This window comes from Engystomops pustulosus, chromosome 11, assembly GCF_040894005.1.
Source record: "Engystomops pustulosus chromosome 11, aEngPut4.maternal, whole genome shotgun sequence".
NCBI classification, from domain to species: Eukaryota; Metazoa; Chordata; class Amphibia; order Anura; family Leptodactylidae; genus Engystomops; species Engystomops pustulosus.
Window position 1 is genome coordinate 28,089,855 of NC_092421.1, and position 17,930 is coordinate 28,107,784.

General features: G+C 39.4%; 1 protein-coding gene across 2 annotated transcripts in view; it reads right to left on the reverse strand.

The window, feature by feature from the left end:
- Positions 1-15,581: 15,581 nt before the first annotated feature.
- Positions 15,582-17,930, reverse strand: part of HIF1AN (hypoxia inducible factor 1 subunit alpha inhibitor) — a 143,615-nt gene continuing 141,266 nt past the window's right edge. The window contains exon 11 of one of the 2 annotated variants that reach the window (XR_011850851.1): positions 15,582-17,008. The gene's annotated coding sequence lies outside the window, so the exon portion shown is untranslated. The remainder of the gene's footprint in view (positions 17,009-17,930) is intronic. The other variant, XR_011850853.1, reaches the window with a different exon arrangement.

A 17,930-nucleotide genomic window follows, 5' to 3' on the forward strand; every position in this document is an offset into this window, starting at 1 on the left:
TAAGGTTCTACAATTCAGTAGGGTCTTTATAAGGCTTGGTTAGTTCTTCGGTAGTTCTGCCATACTCAGCAATCTCCATCAGCTCCATAGAGATGAACAGGGCAGCCTATGCATGCACAATCGTCTGCTGCGGTCATCTCGGGGTTTGGTGGGGGTACACATTCTTGAGATCTGTGGGGTTCCCATCACTGAGGGCCTAACCTGCTTAGATGGGACAACCTCTACAAGGTCCTGGCAGGGGATTACATGACCCTCCATGTGTGGCCATTTTATGGACAGGAATATCTGGCTGATGAGATAAAAGAAAGGAGTCTTCACTTTACAAATTAAGAAAGCAGAAAACATCTAGTATCCTGCCCCGCACACTTACACACATTACAACAAAGTGGCTAACCCCTGGAACATCTCTACTATATACTGTATAAAATACTATGAAATACTGTACATATTGTTATATAGTCATGTCATATCGTGTTGGGAATATATTTCTGTCTCCATTCAGTGAATATTCATTAGCAAGCCAAATACTGAAGGATGCCAAAAATGGGAAAAGTACAGCAACATTTCAAAGCGGGATGGTCTTGCTGCGGCAGGGTGCCACCAGGTCGTTCCACGGTTGAGACTAGGCCCGCGGTGGCAGCCAAGGTAGAACGGCAGGAAAAGCAGAAAACAGTCCAAACCTGAGATGACAGCAGGAAACACGGAGGAATACTGGTAATGCTGGCACACAGAGGAACACTGGTAAACCTGGCACGGACTGAAGATTCCGCAGGACAGGAACCCTGGAAGGCACAGCAGGACACAGGAATGGTAGCAACACGGAGGATCTCTGGTAACGCAGGAACACAGAGGTACACTGGAAACACAGGGAACGCAGGAGGGCTTTCACTTAGTATGTCATATCGGGGGGCGCCGCACCACACAGGGAAGCACGGGTGTGCCCACGATCCGCGATAAGGATCACGGGTGCATCTGTGAAACTTGGTAGATGTCCTTTAATGTTTACAGTAGTGCTACCTGGAAATTTATTTGACAGTATATAAATATCTTTGTTTAATCACAGCTCAGATATATCCATATTATCTTCACCCCTTCATTATAGGAAAATGGACCATGGAAAATACCCATTCATAGCTTGGTCTCCTCTGTAGGCCCAGAAACTGTCTTTACTTTGTAATCAACCCACTCCTGGCTACTGTTCTATCCAAACTATGACCTCATTGCTCCTAGTTATGATACCCCTAGTCCCAAACAAAAGACAAGACTTTTTTTCCCATTATTATTATGATTACAGGCAGTCCCCAAGTTACATACAAGATAGGGTCTGTAGGTTTGTTCTTAAGTTGAGTTTGTATGTAAGTCGGAACTGTATATTTTATCATTGTAATCCCAGACAGAACTTTTTTGGTCTCTATGACAATTGGATTTTAAAAATGTTGGGTTGTCATAAGACTCAGGATTAACACTAAAGCTTCATTACAGACACATTTGATAACTGTTATAGCTGATCATTGTAGCCTAGGACTAAAGTACAATAAATTACCAACATCCAGGGGTCCATTTGTAACTAGGGGTCGTATGTAAGTCGAGTGTTCTTAAGTAGGGGACCGCCTGTATTTATCATGTGCTCCAAATTGCAATAAACCCTTATAAGTAGCAGCAGTCCTATCCATGTAGTCATTATTCTTAACAAATTTACAAATCTTTGCAAATCTTATTACTATGCATTTGTGATATTAACATTGTAGATGGTTGCTTCATGGCAGTGCTTCAGAAAGCCCTTGTGACATAAGATTACCTGTTGTGCACCTTACTACTAAAGCCTTTGAACAGAGCCGTTTTCTCTCCTACTAAGCATCAGTGAAGAAAACTGAATACTTATTTATTCACACCCCCGGCAGCCCCCATTGCCTTGATAACCTAGCAAACCATGTTTCCGGAAGAGCAGCAGCAGATGATACGAACGCAGGACAGATACTGCAAGTGACTCCATGCCAGCTTCTTCTGCCGAAAAAATTTCATTTTTTCCACAAGGAACTCTCAGCTGTGAAGCGGAATTCAAAACCCATTTCCAGTGCACTTTTCATATCCCTCTTTATCATAGAGAGACCCATCAGGTGGGGCAATGAAGGGGAGCGCACTCAGCTGCAAACCACATGTTTAATCCAATTTATAGATTTTTGTAGAAAAACTAATTATAATTCTTAAAGGTACTGTTTATCCCATTTTTGAAAATATTTGGCTTTCTATTTTAAGATAGATGTGGGCTCAAAGAAGCTGCCATGAAACTTTCATTTTCTTACTGACCCTATAAAGTAAATCCATGAAATCTTTGCTACTATATTATTAAAATTTAGGCTTCAAAAATTTAAAATAATAATTTCAAAAGTTGTACATAGATTTAGATGATAAATAAAATGGTGCTTGAATGTAGAAATTATTGAAGAAAATGTTCCAATATAACGGAGAGTGTAATAAGTATGTGATCTTGTGACCCTAATAACTGCATCTAAACATTTCCAGTTTTGGTTGACTTGTCACGCACCTTGGCTTGTAAGGATTTCCACCAGTTTCTCTATAAAAAAACATCTTCATCTCTGTTGTGTTTGGCCTGTTCTATGCCATGCTTTTTGGAGTGATCTTGGCTGTTGGGCACTCCTAAAGCATAATAATAGTCAGGGAATCAACCACTCATCTTCTAAGGTTCTCAGAAATCTCATTTGTCTGTGCCATGATACACATTCATTTATCCTTCCAGAATCCAGATCTAATAGAACTATAGCCCACTTTATGCAGTAATACAGAAGTAAGTACCACTAAATGGTATTACTAAAAAGACCTGTTGCTCCACCTGCAAAAAAAAAAATATATATGTAAATATATGTAAAAATAAAAAGGTGTTCTGAGAATGATTCCGTAAGCTCTTCTCACTCTTCCCGCAATAGGTGAACGTGTGGCCACAGAAGCTGTGCCTAGTACCATCACCACAGGAGTACAGCATCTAAAAGGATAGGAGAAGGAAGGAGTTCCATCACCATTGGAATCCATCACACACTGTGAGGTACATCCTTAAAGGTGGTCTTTCATTCCAATAGTTCATTATAAACCTTTAGTGTAAACAAAACTGTAAAAGAAAGTTTCTTAACCTATCTGACCTAAACAGGCTTCTCAAAGCTTTATCACAAGCAGGTGTACAACTCTTTCAGGGTTTATTGACCCCAAAGAAGGTCTTCCTTTCTTCTTTTATGGAATGTTTATTCCTTCTGGGAAGAGGATATCCCTGATGAGAGTAGTAAGATGCTTGGCCATCTTGGAGTAATGCAGTACAAATCTTCTAAAGTACACACAGAATCCTAGAAAGAACCTAAGCTCCCTGGACCTGGTTGGTTTGGGTCATTTGGGTGCAGTTGACTTCCATGGCTGGGAAGAGTCGAATGTGATGCTCTACTCTTTGTTTAATCATTGTTTGTCCCCTTCCTACCATGCAGACGCCATCCCCAGAACCCTAGGGACAAACTGATTAAGGCTGAGATCGCTTCGGACATAAAATTACCCAGACAACAGTTCTTGAGGTCCCCACGGAGGGGCACATTCCCATGCCTCAACTGCATCCAATGCTTGAACGTCCAGAAAGGTGAGAACTTTTTCCATCCCCACACTAGGAAGAGATTCCCAATTAAGGACTATTTTACATGCCATAGTAACTTTGCTATTTACATAATTAAATGCCCATGTGGACTTGTATACGTTGGGGAAACTACCCAAAGCATTAAGGAACCGATAGGACAACATAAGTCCACCATTCGTAATAAGAACTTGCTACTACCCTTACCAGCTCACTTTAATTCAATGCATCATAACTTGGAACAGCTCAAGTTCAAGGTTACTGAGCATGTACTGCCATTGAGGAGAGGTGGAAACAGGATCCGGCTGCTGAAGAGACGCGAGGCATTCTGGATCCATACCTTACAAACGCTTGAATCAAGAGGACTCAATGTACACAATTTCATTTACTTCCTTTGTTCATACTGTGTTCTGTGCATATTGTGACTGTATAAACTATGTATTCTAATTTTTTTCCTACAGAGATGATACAATACCTTTGTCCATAGTGATGGGTAAGACTATACACATAGCACTAGTAGCATTATACTCAATAGGTGCTAATCTCTGTAATGACTCATACATTCACTGTCGCGGCTTTTCTATGTATCACACTTCTCTCCTATATTCATATAGTAGGAACCCCAGTCCATTGCGACATTTTGCTAGTGTGTGTGCACAATAAAACCCTTTGAGACCAGCTGATATGGACATGTGCACATAAAAATAGGCCATGCGCCCAATCTGTCGCACCCTCCATGCCCTATACGTGTGCGCATAAAATAGGCAGTGCGCCTAATCTGTTGCATCTTGCCCTCATAAACACGTCTTTCAACCGCGCCTCCAGTGGGAGGGACTTCCTGCTTAAATACCCAGCCCACGGCATCAGACACTAGCACATTCCATGGGTGCAGTAGCACGATCCCTAGCGCCATCTAGCAGTACCAGTCCTTTTCATATTGCCTTGGTAAGCACTTACTTATACCTTTTGTTTTAGAGATTATTGTACACAGGTCCCCTATGCATTCCAGTACCTACTTGGTCGTATACCAGCACCTAGGAGTCTGAGCTACTTTGTATTATCTTGTACTAGAGTCAATGCCTCTGTACCATTTGACACAGGTCTACTATGCATCACCAATATGATGACTTCTGCTTTGTCTTTTGACTATATTAGATGGTAGTTTCATGTTATCTTTCGACACTTTGGTGATTTGTAAATTGATCTTTTTGCATATATGATGTAACCTATTCCACTGTTTATTATCACTATAATGGTTATTAATTATATATTTATGTATATTTTCGCTTACAGTATTTGACAAAGGCCATAAAAGCCGAAATGTTATACGCCATTGCTCCTGATCCTAATTTTTATACAGTATCTTGGGGTAGGATCCCTGGATCAATTGCACCAACATTACCAGGCTGTGCAGTCTGAAAACAGTGGGGGTCATTTACTAAGGGCCCAATTCACGGTTTCCCGACGTGTTACCCGAATATTTCCGATTTGCGCCGATTTTCCCTGTATTGCCCCGGGATTTTGGCATGCACGCGACGTAAATCGGGGGCGTGGCCGAACGAAAACCCGACGGATTCGGAAAAACTGCCACATTTAAAAAAAAAAATGTGTAGCGAAACTTGCACTTACCTTCACCAGGTATAGGCCGGTGAATTTCAGGGCATTCCAGCGGACCTCGGGGAACTTCAGCACAGCAGCGACATCTGGTGGACGGCGGAGGAACTACCTTAGTGAATCCCGGCCGGACCCGAATCCACAGCAGAGAACGCGCCGCTGGATCGCTAATGGGCCGGGTAAGTAAATCTGCCCCAGTATCTACAAGATTATACTGTATGTGATGTAAGACAACTTTTATAAGCGCATGTTACGAGTTGGTCCAAATAAATAGGTAGACAACCAATCACAATCTTTACTTTAAACAAGTTTTCTTAGCAAAATTTCATTAAATTATTTTATAATAACTTCCCTTCATGAAAATATTGGACTGCCCTTCAAAAAGCAAAAAAGAGAAGAGGTTAAATGGCGTATTGCTTCTCAACTTACAGTAGAAGACCAAACATCAGTTGGACAAAGGTTAAAAAAGACAAAATGTAAAAAGCATGATTAACATGGTTCCACATTCATTTAGCCAAAGTTAAAGGGGAATGTGTGACTCTCAGGGCCCCCACTGATCAGCTGATTCTGGCAGCCTCTAGAATAACACTAGAAAATAGAGCATCAATGCTTCTTTCAGCCTTGAGAATCAGTTGGGCATGGGGATCCTCAGGGTCCTCAGACCTTCGACTGATCTGGTATTGAAGACCTATCATATGGTCATCAATTCACAAACCTGGAAAGCCTCTTTACAATATAAGAACCATGTACATTTGTAGCCTGTGGAAACATGTAACAAGTCCTACTCACAGTGGCTAGTATTCCTGTAAGAGAAAAATAAGATAAAAAGAACAAGAAGAGAAAGGAACATTGTAGGCTCTCCAAATCCAGCCTTCAGGTTGTAAATTGAATGTACTGAGCAGCAATATGTTAAAGGGCTCTGAGGCAGTCAAATAGGTTAACTCTCATTTATCATGGAGAGATAAGTTTGTGTAACACTCCAGCTTCCCTAGGGTCTCCTAAAGTTACTCACCAAACATAAAATGTTCATTAACCTATTCTTTAAAAGCCAACTGCAAACTAATGTATTTATTAAAAAATCAATATTTTCACAGTTAATCAATGCTGTTGTTAGCCTGGTGCTGCACACAAGATCTCATTAAAGTTCTAATAGACAAAATAATGAACTATTTTAAAGCTTCATTGGATGAAACTATCCCCTTGGAACATCAGCGAACATTTTTCAAACACTGAATACGGTAGGAGATACAGAAAAATCTATCCATCCGCTTGACGTTCGCTTAAAACATAGATTTTGGGAACAAATTTACCGGTATTCTAAAATATCTATTTTTAGAAAACTCAAATAAAGTATGTCTTTTAAATATTATCTATGACTTACTGGACAGCTATCTTTAAGAGAAGCCATCACTATTACATTTGTATTAGTGCTGATTAGTGCATCTTATTGAATGAAGGTGCAAAACCCAGTGGCATGCAGGGAGGTTCACACAAGTGCTTATACAAGTGTCAAAGCCCCTTCCAAAGATATAATCTCTCTTCATTCCCAGTGATTTAATCAAAAATAGGTCAACAATATTTAGATTCCAGAAAACACTTTGAAGTTTAAAATGCTGTCATTTACCTTTAGTCTGGAAATTAGCAGGGCAATTACCTAAGAAGAGGACAAGAAATTGGGAATTAGAGCCTATTGGGGTTTTGCAACCTGAAAAAAAAATTACGCAAAACCCTTTAACCCTAGGTTGTCTGATTGATCCCACCTAATACTGCCATACTGTAGTATGGCAGTATATATGGATTTTCCACATCATATTACAATGTGCAAATCATCAATTGTAATGAAGGAGTTAAAATTAGAAAGCCTCAGGTCTTTGTAAGACTCGGGGCTGTCATACTAACTACTTCCCCTTCTTCCCCGATGACTTCACAGGGCAGCGATTAAATCCAAGATGGCAGAGGCCAAGCCCCCCATTCCCCCCCCCCCCCCCCCGGGATTTAAATGCTTCAGGAAGCTTTGCTGGGGGCATTGATAGGGTTAACACCCGCTCTCAGATCTCAAATGTTAGTGGTGGGTGTTTGCTGCAATATGCAATAAACACCAACCTTGAGGGCTCATCCGAGTGGGGTTCGGCCACCTAACCCGACATAATGCAAGCCAAACCGTGAACATGACCATTGGGTCCACTCTTCTCCATTAGTAAAGACTAATCCTTTTGGCCCCCTTGGATTACACGGCTCAGATGGCACTGCTATAGCAATAGCTATGTATAGCAACATATTTTTTAATAACCCATCCAGGCAAATTCCTATACCTAGTATCTTAGTATTTTACAGCAGTTAACAATACATATTCTGGTCCTGGGTGTTATAAAGTGTAGAATACAACTGATATTATATATTAAAGGGGACCTGTCGTCAGGAGGGTCAATTTTACATGATAACAGGTTCCATTAGCCTCTGGCATGTTGATTTAAAAAATGTCAGGCATGTTGGGCATCTGGTTATTTTTACTGCTTTTTAATTGTTTCTTTAACATTACCTGGCTCCCTGCCAGTAGTGGGTGGTGATTGGGGGAGAAGGGAGGGTTGGCAGTTCAATGAGACCTGCTTGCCACGGGGAGCTGACATGGGAGCAGGGGAGAAGGTGGAGGAGGGATTAAGGAGGAGATAACTTGTGCTGTTTAAGTAGCCCCTCCCCGGGACTCACCCCATGGTGCTGACAGGGAGCCAGGTAATGATAGAGAAATGATACAAATCAGTGCATTTATTTAGATGCATCTCAAAGGCATTTCATAAATCAACATTCCTGTCAGCATGTAAAAATGAGCTTCCTGATGACAGGTCTTCATTAGTGTAAGTTTTATAAAAGTGCCCAAAAATAATGATTAAATGAATTAAAAGGAGCTTTTAAAACAAAATGAAACAATCGAAGAAGTAGGAAACATTGTTTTGTGCAACTGGAAATTTCCCACTCAACTAAATTCTCAGGGAGTCTGTAGTCAAGCAATCTGACTATACACGATTTTGTGTACTCTAAAGCAGTAGTAATGTATGTATCTACAGAAAAGTAATAAAATTTTCTTGCTTTCAACATCATACATAGAAATAAGATGTGGTAAATTTTAACTCTGGTAAAAAAAAAAAAAAATCAGTTTGCATAAAAGCAAACAAAAAAGCAAAATTTGAAAAACATTTATTACAATATATCTCGAAGCCAGCTGATGACAGGTAAGATCTTATCTCACTCTGAAAGCAAAGAAAAACATGAATTGATTTTTTTCATGGCTTCTTAAACAGGTAATTAATTCACTGTGAACCCATGAACAAACCACGGTGAGTTGTTAATATTGTAAATTCAGATATACTTCAATAAACCACTGACCCCCCTGTCACCCTGAAAAACTGATGTACGGGGTAGTCGGGGGGAGCCATTGATTTTCAAAGTAGCAGACCGGTGATGGGGGAGATGTTATTGATTCTGCTTTATATGACAGCGATGTAATATTTATCCGTTTTTAAACAGAATTAACCCGATATCACAGGTCGTTTGTTCTGCTGCTCATCTTTGTTGTCTAAGATGATTTTAATTGACCGCTTTGTAGACTGCATGGACAATAGTTTTGTGTTGTTTTGTTTTATTGGATGGAAATGTCTGACTTCCTCCTGCATATATTTTACGTTTTGACCTTGTAGGAACCCTTGAGTTATGCTCTTTCAGTTAAACTTAAAAAAAAAAACGTAAATGTTTGTAAATAATATAGCTAGAGGGAAGTGTATATAAATTAAAGGGGTTGTCTGAAATTAAAAGAATAAATAAAAAATAAATGTATTCAATATGGTTTTGTAATTGTTGGCACCAATCATGTATTGCACATCCACATGTCCACATGTCCTAAAACAAGTATATTTCTTTTTACATTTTTTAAAATACTTTCAGCTTAATTTTCACATCCCAGACAACCCCTATAAACAGAGATGTGAGAATTAATTCCACAACTTCCAGATGTATATTTGAAAAAAAAATACATATACTAATTAACTTTCGTTGAAAAAAATAAATAAAATTAAATATCTATAAAAAATGGAGGATAATAGAATACATATTTTATTTTCAACCAGAACAAGTGTAAATCCAGTTTATTAGTCTGGATTGATTTAGCAAAGTCATATTGCAATTTAGTTGACCTAATATTTTTCTGCATAGTCAAATTGACAATTATAATATTCCAATGCATGTAGTGATTCATCGGTGCTCCAACTCCTATGTATTTTTGGAAAAAAGCTACAGTTTTTCATGCAATTGATTTTAGATATAAAATAGAAGGACCGATGTGTTACCCACTAATGTAATTAATTATTTTTATATTTTTTACAAATAGGTTATTACCTAGTATTGTTGATAATGGCAATGGTGGGAAGATTAGATTATAATTTTATATAGCTATCAGGATTTGAGATACTATATGTAGCAGGCTATGTTAAAGGATTAAGTTATACAGCCAAACAACATCAAACAGAATTTGCAACAACTATGCCTCTGCCACAGATTATCTCTTGATGGGATATGTCAACCCCTACACTGCATGTGCTACCCACAGACAAGAGTCTTCCAGGCCTAATTAACAAAAATCACAGAGATCCAATGTCTATAGGCACCTTTGCAATGTAGAGTTTGCACAGTCATTAACTCGTCATCAAGGTCATACTTAACGGTAAATATGTTTGGATTTGCGTTCACTGAACTGATGCCATAAATTTGAGAAAAGGGAGCAGAGGTCAAGAAATAGAATAGAGCTGATGATAGAAAAATAGTAACTAGACCGAAATTACATAGGAGGGTAACAAGGAATTTTTAAGTTTGGAAAAATCAGTGTTCTTAAATGTATTTTAAGTTTCACAATTATTATTTATTTCCATGTTGCCGAGCTTGTTTCATAGATCTAAAGTGCATCAAAGATCTTAATTGCATATTAGTTAATTTTTTTAAAAATTTTGATGACCCGTTATATAGTTTTATTTTTTAATCTCCGGCAATTTCTCTGTAGTTTTTCACATAAAATTTGATTTTATGACCTTCGATAAGAACGAGTTGGACTGTGTTTTGTGATTATGTGAAATAAAACATGTCAACTTTTATAAATATTGCTCTAGTAAATCCCTTATAAAATCTGGAACACTAAGAAAACATTAAAGTCACAAATGGAGAAATTTTTGCTTTTCTAACGAGATATATTTGTTCATATTTGTTCATCTCTCTTGATCAGTGAAATCTGCATTTGCATTATAGAGTACACCCGGAACAATAATCCCCCCTCCCCCCCTCAATATACATTTATTTCATTATGTACTATTTTGCTTTAATATTTACATTAGATGTGTTACTATATCATGAGACAAATCTTTTACTTATATATAACTGTTTCTAAACATCAAACATTGTATTTTAATAGAAATGGGGGAAAAAAATGAAAACATTGCATTGATGATAATTTACATTGCACATCAACTAACTACACATATACACACACATATACAGGTGATTATGCCAACAGTTTTTAATTTTAGACATAGAACTGGAAACCTCACTATTGTCATCAACCAATACAATGATCAGAGAACAAGTCTTTATAACTTTAAATTTCACATCTGGAACAATTGGACATTTGCAAACCAACAAGTTCTATTTTACAACTTAAAGATAGAGACCTACAACAGAGAAATACAACTAGAAATCTTTTCGACTTGGAGTGTAGGAAGTTGTACCCGTCCCTTGTACAAACACTGTCAGCAGACATAGTGAAGAAAAAAGAAATGACTGTTCTGGAAAATGAAATGACTTTGTTTATTTTGTAAATATATTTAATCCCTATAATCACCCGTTTTTGCTATTTAAGGTCTCATTACAAAGTATTAGCATAGCGAGAACAATCCCGACATTCTTGCCTGAATTAATTCCTTTCATCCACACACTTTTGGACATTATCAGCTTTTCCTGCTTACAGTTTTTCGGTTCAAAGATGTTGGGCGTCTGTTACAATTACTTTGCTTTCTTCTTATTTTACTCTTTTCTTTAGAGAGTTAGAGGAAAGGGGGGAAAAAAAGGCAAAGTGTTGTAGAAGGCAAGCAAAGAGGAAAACTTGTGACATAATGGCCTTGTAGGGAGCGGAAGCTTTAATTAAAAGAAGGACAGACAACAGCAAAGCTTCCCATTCACCGTAATACAAAGGGAATTTCGATGAAGCAGAACCATGAGAGCAGACAGACAGACCAAATAAAGGGTGAGAGGGAGCTCTATGAGCATCAGGCCCCCACACTGGCACCCTGTATTTTTGTAAAGCACTTGAGTTATATAGGACCTGCTTAATCTACACCTCCTCCCGTTTTCCTTCACATCTCCAGTCAATGTCTACACACAGCTAGGCACATGCTCCTTCTTTGACACATGGGGTAAAGGAACATGAAACATATTAGAACAAATTGCCTTTACGCCTTTTTTTCTAGTGGCCATGGGCATAAAGATCAAGGGTTGACTAAAGGACAACAAGTCGGGTGATTTTTTTTTTGTCCCACCAGCATCCAGACATCCAAAGCTTCTGGCATCCTGTATCCCATTGTGCCATAGTTCTTTTTTCCCGTCTTTGTGACCACAGTAGATTTGCCGTGCTCGATGTAGACTTCAGATTTGAAACAAAAAATATGCCTAACTTGAAAGCTAATGTGGTAAAAAATGTAGCCAGATCAAATGCTATGCACAGATCACTAAATAAATGTATGTACTATATGCTTTATACATTACACTTAACCTTCTCTAGGATGATATCTCTTATATCTATAAAGATTGCAATGTTAATCAGCTATTTTTGTTAGGACTGGTAAATGCTTTATAATGCATATAATGTCCTTTTTTTGATCATTTGCAATTGATTTTATTATAAACATATAAGAATTGTATACTCTCATTATGAAGGTGTTTCTGGTAAGATCTAGGATGATTTGCCAAGGCCTTGGTGTTATTTTTTCCTCTCTGGAGAAGACATAGTGGAAAATACATTCTTTCTGATGACTAAATGGAAATTATTTTTGTACATACTGTATACTGTCCTTCTGTCCTGGATGATATTATCTCAAAGGAGGATATATTATGCATTCTTCATTCAGTTACTACCATCAACCGTCCACTATCTTTTTGTGTATCACATCCATAAACCAAAAAAATCTGGTTTGTCTTACTTAGGCCCCTTCTGCACTTGCGTTGCAGATCACGTCAGATCAGGGTGCGATCAGGGTTTGGTCAGTGAAAAACTGACATTTTGCATCAGAGTTCAATCAGTTTTCAGTTTGTTCAGGGTCTCAGTTTTTCATGCGCGTTTTCAATGCAATTTCAATGCATTTTTCATGCCCAGATAATGCGCGTGAAAAGGACTCAGGACTGAGCTCTATCTTTTCTATGGCAATTTATGTGTGAAAACGTATTGCACTTGCATTGGTCTTGCATGTGTCTCAGAGTGCAATGTGTTTTTGATTAGAGATGAGCGAGTATACTCGTCCGAGCTTGATGCTCGTTCGAGTATTAAGGTACTCGAAACGGCTCGTTGCTCGGACGAGTATTTCCCCTGCTCGAGATCGAGCATTTAATTAAAAAAACACAGTGAAGAACAATGAAGAATAGAATAAAAACAGTGAACACAGTGAACACAGGATCATTTAAGTGAAAAACACAGTAAAGAACACAGTGAAGAATAGATTACAGATGTTCGGCACATCTGCTTACTTGTCGGAAGATACGCGCGGAACGGTGCGAACAAAATAGCATGTGAAGAACAATATATATGTGTGAAGAACACATTGAAGAACACGGTGAGCAGTACAGAGACACCGGGGAGCAGCACAGAGACATCGGGCAGTGGCACGGAGACATCGGGCAGCGACACGGAGCGGCACGGAGACATAGGGGCACGGAGACATAGGGGCACGGAGATATAGGGGCACGGAGACATCGAGGCACGGAGACATCGGGGCACGGAGACATCGGGGCACGGAGACATAGGGGCACGGAGACATCGGGGCACGGAGACATCGGGGCACGGAGACATTGGGGCACGGTGACATCGGGCAGCGGCACGGAGACATCAGGCAGCGGCACGGAGACATCGGGGCACGGAGACATCGGGGCACGGAGACATAGGGGCACGGAGACATAGGGGCACGGTGACATCGGGGCACGGAGACATCGGGGCACGGTGACATCGGGGCACGGAGACATAGGGGCACGGAGACATCGGGGCACGGAGACATCGGGGCACAGAGACATCGGGGCACGGTGACATAGGGGCACGGAGACATAGGGGCACGGAGACATAGGGGCACGGAGACATCGGGGCACGGTGACATCGGGGCTCGGTGACATCGGGGCACAGAGACATCGGGGCACAGAGACATCGGGCAGCGGCACGGAGACATCGGGGAGACTTCAGTGGAAGAAGAGGAGCGGATCCCGGGACAGCGTATCTCCCGACAAGTAAGCAGATGTGCTGAACATCTGCAATCTATTCTTCACTGTGTTTTTCACTTAAATGATCTTGTGTTCACTGTTTTTATTCTATTCTTCACTGTTCTTCACATCTGCTAACTTGTCGGGAGATAATATACGCGCGGAACAGTGAAGAATAGATTGCAGATGTTTGCATACATCTGCTAACTTATCAGAAGACATTCTTTTTCAATTAATTAACACATTTTATTCCCGAACCATGGTCCCTTTGAAAAATGCTCGAGTCTCCCATTGACTTCAATGGGGCTCGTTATTCGAGACGAGCACTCGAGCATCAGGAAAAGTTTGTCTCGAATAACGAGCACCCGAGCATTTTAGTGCTCGCTCATCTCTATTTTTGATGCATCTCCATAGACTTGTATGCTGTGTTTTTATGTGTGCGTGAAAAAAAATGCATGTCTGAAAAAGCCTGTTGATAACAATGGGTCAGAGTGCAATGCAAGTTCTGCACGTCAAAAGCACGAGAAGAACGCGCGCGTGAAGAACACAAGTGTAGAAGGGGCCTTAGTTTTTTTTTTTTTAAGATTGACAGCACTTGTTTTTTATTTTGTAGCCCAAAATTGAAAATGATTTAGTCCAGATTCCACATCCTATACTGTTTCATAATTTACTTCAGTGAATTGGTCCATTATTACAGAGGGATAATTCTCTTCTCAAACAGCTCCAACACAGCTTCTAGGAGGTGGTCACTATGTTTTTATTGTACTACAATGAGTTTGGTGCACCTGGGATTATCCACCCTCAGACTTTTCAACCAAACACCAAAACATTTTTTGCAGGGGTTCATTATTCAGCACTGAACTTAAAGGACATCTACCACCAGGATGAAGGATTGTAAATCAAGCACACTGACATACTGGTGCTTTCTCCCTCTGACAGGATCTGCTCTTTTTTTATCTTCTTATCCCCTGGTTTTTACAAAAAAAAAGACTTTTAAAATGATGCAAATGAGCCTAAGGGTCTCCGCGCTCCATTGGTGTTACTGGAGCCTAGAACCCCTCATGCTCAAATGCATAATTTTTGTCTTAAAACCAAGGGCATAGAAAGCTTAAAGAAGATCGGATACTGCAAGAGGGGGAGACATCAGTAAGTCAGTGTGCTTGGTTTACAATCCTTCATCCTGGTGATAGATTTACTTTAATCTCAACCATGAATCAACACTTAGTTGTTGTGGCCTTCTAAATTATTACTTCCATAACAAGATGCATATTTGTTTTCTGAAATAGTTGCCGAGTCCCTCAAAGTGCATTATCCTACAGAACCTTCCTAGTCAAACTCTTCTGCGGTGAAGAGTACATTGAATATTATTTCCAGGTCCAGGTTTCCCTTCCTTTACTGAGCTGAATTTTTATGGCTAAGAAGAAAGAAGGAACCTTGTGGACATGCATCGGTTGTTGACTGTTTCCACAATTAATCTCACATCATGGAAGCTTCTTGCTTTACTTAGTTTGATCTGTGTGTTGTGTATAATATGAGTCATGGAGGACATTAAGAGGAAAACTACTAGTACAGGCAGTTACATAATATAGGTTCCATAGGTTTGTTCTTAAGTTGAATTTGTATGCAAGTCGAAACTGTATATTTTATAATTGTAGTTCCAGACAAAAATGTTTTTGCCCCAGTGACAATTTAAGTTTTAATTTTTTTTGCTGTAATGGAACCAAGGATTGTCAATAAAGCTTCATTACAGACACCTTACAGCTGATCACTGCAGCCTGGGACTAAAGTAAAGCATCCAGAGAGCTTCACCAGAGGTCACAGTGGGCAGAGGGGTCTGTCTTTTAGTAGGGGGTCGTCTGTAAGTTGGGTGTTCTTAAGTAGGGGACTGCCTGTAAAACAATTTTTTTCTGTGCAATGTTCTTTATCCCTATAACATGTTCTACTAAGATGATGTCATGATCTACACTCAAGATCTGAAAAAGTAATATTTCCACGTAGTAGCAGCAGTATTCCTTATATGCCAGGTTGGTGAGTATGGCATTGTGTATAGCCATTAACATTACGCCAAAAATTTTCCACTGGTCACAATCTTCAGAATTTAAGTCAAATTTAATGGACAATCCAGGTATTAAAGAACATCAACAGTCATTAGGCAATCCTAAAGTCAAAACCCAAATATTCCTCATCTGACTGCATCCAAACAAAAATAGTTAGAAAAGGGCATAGAGAGGTGCCAATAAGCCTCACATTATTTCCTAGGTAGAGAGTCAGCTACACTCTAGACCAGTAATGGCTAAACTATGACGTGGGTGTCATGTCATTGCTGGCACACAGCATCTGGTTGCAGGGCAACTCTTTTGCATGGCAAGAATGACGGCCATCTTACCTCCATTAGTGAAGGCAGTTAGTTAGGCAGTGAAGCCAGAGCTCTCACCTACTAAATTTATTGCAGAGTTGCACACAGACAACTGGAAAAGCTAGACCTGTGTCCCACAGTTGCCCTATCAGAGGCAGATGGCTGGACAAAGGTCCATTCCAGTGACTACAGGGGATATGTAGTGCTCCTTATACCCCAGGCATTATATTAAAGCAGTTGCCAAAATCTCACTCTGTTGCCAGTTTATGCACCCGAGTTAAGCAAATAATTTTTTTTACAAATTTTGACAGCTCAAAAAGGTTGTCCATCACTACCCTAGGCAGCTCATCTATTTGATGGATTCTTAAGAATTTTTTTTCTTGTAGATAGTAATAGAGACTCCATTAAAATTCTAGGAGGTGACAGATGTGTCATTATTTTCCTTAAAGCAATAAATGATAGAATTATTTTCTTCATTTTTGCTTACAAAAGTTTTTATGAATAATTTCTATGAATTATTTCACTATATAATGTCTAGAATAATTACAATTCTTATCCCCACATTTCCAACAACAATTTAACATCATTAGAAAATTACTTGTTTTTTAAACCAATTACTATCAAGTATTATTATATTATAAACTAATATAAAAGTTAAATATATCCCAAATGAAGAATAAACATCAATAAGTTCCAGCTCACGCTTCTCCAAAATGTGCCAAATGGCCGCATTGTCAAAGAGTACAAAAGGAAGAGCAAAGTTAACTTGATTCAAGTGTAAATTGAAATAAAAAATGAGGGCTCCTAAGACTTTGTGATTTGTGTTTAGCTGGGGAACGCTCCAGCTGTCGGATGCCGGGGGCTCGAATGAAGTCTGCAGTGTCTGCTTTTTGGACCAGCTGTGGCTTATCGGAGACCACATTCTGAAATATAAACAGAAGACAAATACATAGGTATTGAGGAAGCTGAGAGAGGCGTCCTGCTAGGAAGCATGTTGCGTGAACATGCAGTGTGTGAGTGAGAGAAGAGATAAAAGAACAGTGATATTATGGACAGGTGGCAGGAATCTCTGCAAGGATGCAAGTCCTGGGAAGCGTGTGCAGATGCTCACAGCAAATCTTTTTTAGTTCATTTAGTCCTCAACATTAATAAAGACCTATTGGCTGGACTACTTTGGCCGTGAAGAGGCCGCAGTCCAGCTGTCGTCTCTCCAGGCTCCATACTAGTCTTCCAAACTAAATGGACATTGTATCTGCATGTACTGTAAATAACCAACCAACACTTAATCACTTGGAACCACATTTGCTTTTAAATACTCTTTGTCTGCCCAAATGTCCAATAAGTTAACGCAACTTTCTCAAGTTGACATTAAAAGGCTGTGTCAAAATTAGTTTCGCCCCAGCATCCTCGGTGATATGAAAGAACCAATTTAGATACAGCAGTTATGAGGACTAAAAAAATATCTGGATCTGACTGTGATTGGGTCATGCTGGGCCAACATCTTTCATTGTTGTATTATGTACATTAATATATTTGCTGTGTAATTAACTGTGTGATAGTTGTGCGTATTTGCAAAAATGCTATTCAATATGTGTGGAATACATATATATGTAAAATTATTGTAATTGAATTATTTGTCTACAATGACTATTAAAGGGGTTGTATTCAAGACAGTCAGGTAGCTGGTCAGGCAGATATATTCAAAAAGCTCAACAGTAGAGTAATAAAATGCTATGTTGCCACCACTTCCGACGTCACTGCACTCCACTTCCTGTAGTATTTGGAGATGATATTTCATTGGCTATAGTGGTCACTGGTGTAAGCAGTGATTGGCTGAACGGCCTC